We start from the raw sequence: 6,000 nt of genomic DNA, 5'->3' as shown, positions 1-6,000 counted from the left end.
GCCATGTTGGATGCACTGCAAAGGTTACATTATGGGAGATAAGCCATACAAGTCCAAGGGCAAACTGACATGTGTATATAATAAGTATGATATACCCTGGATGAATACATAAATGTGTACTACATTCTCCCAGTGGCGGTATAGCATACAGGCATAAATACAGTGGGGTAGATGTACATGGTGAAAGCAATAACTAGGGCGAATAAATAACAGTAGGAGTGATAGTGGTTGATAGACAAAAGTAATGCAGTAAGCATGACAGTGACTAATGGTCGGTACAGTGATAGGAGAACAGTAAGAGATGAGGACCTTAAGCTGGGTACACACAGATCTACTCTGCAGATTAAATAAATGCTCTGATCCATAGGAGCGATTATGCAATCAGTGTGCATCCTGCTCCTAGTGTGCATTTTGCAATGGGAGAGGGAAATCGGGGATCGGACATAAAACCCTGACCTTCTGAACTGCCCATTGCCATAGCCAGATTAAGGGGGGATGCAGGGCATACTGTACCCCAGGCCCCCCATTTTCAGCCTCCCCGCCCCCCAAGGCCGGAGCACACTGACTTCCCTAGCTTTCCCTCTTATGCAGCAGCAAAACAGGCAACCAGAATGCAAGCAGGACAGTATGCAGTGCAGGCAGAGACAGGTTTCATGAGGTATCGACAGAGCTCCCTGACCAGAGGAGAGATAGATGGGGGGGAGCTGTAAGTGACACAAGAATCCCAGCTTCTCCTCCTCCCCACCTGGGTGTCTGGGCCCCGAGTAACCTGTTATCTAATGAGAGACACACACAGAGTCCTCCTGAGTCCTATCCCAGTGTGTAAGAAGTACAGAGGCTGCTGATATTCTTGGATGTGTCAAGATAAATTATAGATTTTATTTTTCTATGTGTAGTTTAAGGTTGTTTAATTTGTCTTTGTTTCACTACAAGAACATTTTAGAAAATAGTTGTCTTTCAATTAGGGGGCGCTGTACCCAGGCATTAGTAAACTATTAGTTTAAATATATATTATGTATACAGTACACAATTGGTTTAAATTGAATATACACAATCCATACCTCCAAACATGACCCATTCCAGGAGGGACAAAATGCTCTCTACATGCTCTTCCTTCTTAAGTTATGATTGCAATCACCTGGGTTGAAACACCTTTCATATCAATTAAATAGTTCAACACAGGTGACATCAATCATATATATTAAGAGGGAACTCCAGGTAGAGAGCATTTTGTCCCTCCTAGAATGTGTCAAGTTGTGATGTAGTGCCCCAGGCACCGCCAAGGCTTAATCCAGCCCTGGCTGTTGCAGGAGTGTTCGAAACTGCTTATTGGCTAACACTCCTGTAATGCTCCTGCATACTGTATACAATGTACAATTATGACCCCAATCTTACGAATTTTCGACTGTTTTGCCCAATAACTGTATAGTGTGGAGCCAAGTTTAGTGAAATACAGCTTACTCACTAATATAATTCAATGTTATAATTGTGGGGTAAATTTACTAAGATTCGTATTTTCCCGTTTCAGGTCAAAGTTCAATCACGAATGACATCGAAAGTGTAAAACTGCAACTTTTTGAATTTGTTACGATGGATTTACTAAGCTGTCGTATTCGGGTTTTTCTTTTCTTCCGATGTCGATGTCATTCGTGTTTTTTTTGTGTTTTTTACGGCAGTGATTAGCAAAACACTGCCGACTTTTTTACAATTAATCTCGGCCGGATCTGTGTGATCCGTGCTGGGGTTCTATTTTTTTTTTTTTTTAATTAAACACTGTAAAATTTAAAAAAAAAATTGCGTGGGGTCCCCCCTCCTAAGCATAACCAGCCTCGGGCTCTTTGAGCCGATCCTGGTTGCCGAAATATGGGAAAAAAAATGACAGGGGTTCCCCCATATTTAAGCAACCAGCATCGGGCTCTGCGCCTGGTCCTGGTTCCAAAAATACGGGGGACAAAAAGAGTAGGGGTCCCCCGTATTTTTAAAACCAGCACCGGGCTCCACTAGCTGGACAGATAATGCCACAGCCGGGGGTCACTTTTATATAGTGCCCTGCGGCCGTGGCATCAAAAATCCATCTAGTCACCCCTGGCCGGGGTACCCTGGGGGAGTGGGGACCCCTTCAATCAAGGGGTCCCCCCCCCCCAGCCACCCAAGGGCCAGGGGTGAAGCCCGAGGCTGTCCCCCCCCATCCAATGGGCTGCGGATGGGGAGGCTGATAGCCTTTGTTGTAAAAGAAAAGATATTGTTTTTAGTAGCAGTACTACAAGGCCCAGCAAGCCTCCCCCGCATGCTGGTACTTGGAGAACCACAAGTACCAGCATGCTTCGGAAAAACGGGCCCGCTGGTACCTGTAGTACTACTACAAAAAAAATACCCAAAAAAAGACAAGACACACACACCGTGAAAGTATAATTTTATTACATACATACACACATACATACATACTTACCTTAAGTTCCCACGCAGGTCGGTCCTCTTCTCCAGTAGAATCCAAGGGGTACCTGTTGAAGAAATTATACTCACGAGATCCAGGGGTCCAGGCTCCTCGGGAAATCCAGGGGTAATCCACGTACTTGAAAAAAATAACAAAACGGTGTCCCGACCACGAACTGAAAGGGGACCCATGTTTGCACATGGGTCACCTTTCCACAAATGCCAGAAACCCACTTTGACTTCTGTCTAAGTGGGTTTCTTCAGCCAATCAGGGAGCGCCACGTTGTAGCACTCTCCTGATCAGCTGTGTGCTCCTGTCCTCACTGACAGGCAGCACACGGCAGTGTTACAATGTAGCGCCTATGCGCTACATTGTAACCAATGATGGGAACTTTCTGCCCTGCGGTTGACCTAAAGTGACGTCACCGCTGAGCAGAAAGTTCCCAGCATTGGTTACAATGTAGCGCATAGGCGCTACATTGTAACACTGCCGTGTGCTGCCTGTCAGTGAGGACAGGAGCACACAGCTGATCAGGAGAGTGCTACAACGTGGCGCTCCCTGATTGGCTGAAGAAACCCACTTAGACAGAAGTCAAAGTGGGTTTCTGGCATTCGTGGAAAGGTGACCCATGTGCAAACATGGGTCCCCTTTCAGTTCGTGGTCGGGACACCGTTTTGTTATTTTTTTCAAGTATGTGGATTACCCCTGGATTTCCCGAGGAGCCTGGACCCCTGGATCTCGTGAGTATAATTTCTTCAACAGGTACCCCTTGGATTCTACTGGAGAAGAGGACCGACCTGCGTGGGAACTTAAGGTAAGTATGTATGTATGTGTGTATGTATGTAATAAAATTATACTTTCACGGTGTGTGTGTCTTGTCTTTATTTGGGTATTTTTTTAGTAGTAGTACTACAGGTACCAGCGGGCCCGTTTTTCCGTCGCATGCTGGTACTTGTGGTTCTCCAAGTACCAGCATGCGGGGGAGGCTTGCTGGGCCTTGTAGTACTGCTACTAAAAACAATATCTTTTCTTTTACAACAAAGGCTATCAGCCTCCCCATCCGCAGCCCATTGGATGGGGGGGGACAGCCTCGGGCTTCACCCCTGGCCCTTGGGTGGCTGGGGGGGGGGACCCCTTGATTGAAGGGGTCCCCACTCCCCCAGGGTACCCCGGCCAGGAGTGACTAGTTGGATTTTTGATGCCACGGCCGCAGGGCACTATATAAAAGTGACCCCCGGCTGTGGCATTATCTGTCCAGCTAGTGGAGCCCGGTGCTGGTTTTAAAAATACGGGGGACCCCTACTCTTTTTGTCCCCCGTATTTTTGGGACCAGGACCAGGCGCAGAGCCCGATGCTGGTTGCTTAAATATGGGGGAACCCCTGTCATTTTTTTTCCCATATTTCTGCAACCAGGATCGGCTCAAAGAGCCCGAGGCTGGTTATGCTTAGGAGGGGGGACCCCACGCAATTTTTTATGAAAAAATAAGCACTTTCCCACCCCTTCCCACTGATATACATGCACGGATCTCATGGATCCGTGCATGCCTATCCAATCACGAATAAAAAAAAAAGGTCTGGTTTTTTTTAGCACTTTTTTACGAGTTGTAATTTTTCACGGCAGTGTTTGTTTGTTTTTTGCTTTGCACTTCTTAGTAAATGACCGAGATTCATACTTAAACAGCCGCGTTTTGACCGATGGTGTATTCATTCGTAATTTTTTACTTGGACTTGCAAAAAATTACGAATGCCCTCATCTCTGCCGTGATTAGTGTTTAGTAAATTACCGAGATGACACTTTGATGAAAAAACGGCATCTCGGTCAAAATCGGGAGCTTAGTAAATTTACCCCTGTGTATTTAAAAAAAAGAAAAACTCTGAAAATATACCACTTGCAATATTTAGTCGGTTTGTTTAGAATACACTGTAGTGAGTTTGCTGAAAAACTGCGCATTTGAGGTGGTTAACAGTCTTACCAAACTTCTAGGGCTGTAAGTGGTCTGTATATATTCCAAAAACCGCTGCATACAATTGTAAAGAACGACTCAATTGCTGAGGAAGATTAGGACTGGCATTAAATTTATGTTACAGCAAAAGTGTGGTAGAAGCTTTCAAAACATTCCTTACATTGAACGGAGAGTATTATTAAAGGCTGAGTACTAGAAGAAATGCAATATCCTCAATTTCACACTGAAAGTAAAAAAAAAAAAGCTGATTTAAATGGAGGTTGGTATAACTAATGTTTCACAGTGGTATTCCCAGGTTTTGTATCATTTCTCTGGGAAGATGTATGCAGCATTTCTCCCAGGCTTTCTGCTGAAATTCAGCCCTGTGTACAGATATGCTGTCAGTTCCAAAATCCTGTAGGCAGAGAAGACAAGAATAAAACTGAATTTAAAACAGAAGCTCTATCTGTGTAAGGAGAAAATAGCAAGTCACGGACGTTTGATGCAAAAGTAACTTCTAAGACTTCAAAGAATTTTGTATTTAGTTTGTTATGAAAACAATAAATATAATGTTTTGCTGCAAAGTGTTTTTTATCTTTTATGCTTTTTTTTATTTCTTCCTTATTTTACTCCACCCCAAAAGCCTGATAACACTTATGATTTAAATTGAATAGAATGGCAATGACCTGATTAAAATCTGAACACTTTTCTCAGGCTCTGTCTGCAAGTACAGTAGCTCAGCAGAATTTGCTATGAGTGACATAAAGAGAAAACACACTGCACAGGCAAATGGGGCTGGCAAATCAGTAGCTAGTGATCACTGAGCAATAGGGAGATGCACGAGAGGAGCTTTAACTCAGAGTGGGAGGAAGGAGAAGTACTCAGAGTGGGAGAAGGAGATAATCGAGTGGGAAAGAAGGGAGATCAAAACAGCATGAAGGGATACCCTAAGGGATTTCACATAAGAGAGGCGTACACTTTACAGCTGAGAGAAATACAGGCTCCATATAAGTCAATGTAGGCAGCAGCAGTCCAGACAAGTTCAATTGGAAATCTTCATTTCATGTGCATGCTTCCTTACTGCAACAAGACATTCTGGAGATGAGACGATGGCGTTTGTGCGGTCATCATGGGATACCCTGACTCAGAGCTCTGTTGCTTGTGTCTCTCCATCAATGTATATTAAAAGCTGCTAGATGTTGCGTGAAAGGATAATTTAGTCTCCTGGCATGAAGAACAGCATGTAGCAGCTTCCAGAGTCTTACCTGGCACCCTAAATGATCTCCTATAATGAAGTTTCACTTGGGAAGACCCAAACAGGACAACTACTGAGCTGGATATAAACACATTGCACCTGCATGAAGTAAGTGCTAAATAACTTACTACATCTACTGTACATTTTATTTTTGCTTTACTTGAGTTTTTGCATTTAAATTAATATGAAGCTCTATAAAATAAATTAATAATTGGAGAATCTTTTGCCTTGCATATTTACACTTATATCATTGCTTTTGATGAAAATGATTTACTATTCTAATTATTGTGGTTATTCTTCTTTACGTGATAATATACTGTGTCATTTAACGTACTATTTGTTTTACTGTATCAGTAGAGATGTGGGGC

General features: G+C 43.5%; 1 protein-coding gene across 1 annotated transcript in view; it reads left to right on the top strand.

Moving 5' to 3' along the window:
- The first annotated feature begins 5,212 nt into the window (after positions 1–5,212).
- Positions 5,213–6,000, top strand: part of TRPC4 (transient receptor potential cation channel subfamily C member 4) — a 576,236-nt gene continuing 575,448 nt past the window's right edge. The window contains exon 1 of the mRNA XM_063951858.1: positions 5,213–5,740. The gene's annotated coding sequence lies outside the window, so the exon portion shown is untranslated. The remainder of the gene's footprint in view (positions 5,741–6,000) is intronic.

This window comes from Pseudophryne corroboree, chromosome 2, assembly GCF_028390025.1.
Source record: "Pseudophryne corroboree isolate aPseCor3 chromosome 2, aPseCor3.hap2, whole genome shotgun sequence".
NCBI classification, from domain to species: domain Eukaryota; kingdom Metazoa; phylum Chordata; class Amphibia; order Anura; family Myobatrachidae; genus Pseudophryne; species Pseudophryne corroboree.
The sequence above is the reverse complement of the archived record's forward strand: the minus strand, read 5'-3'. Positions and strand labels throughout refer to the sequence as shown.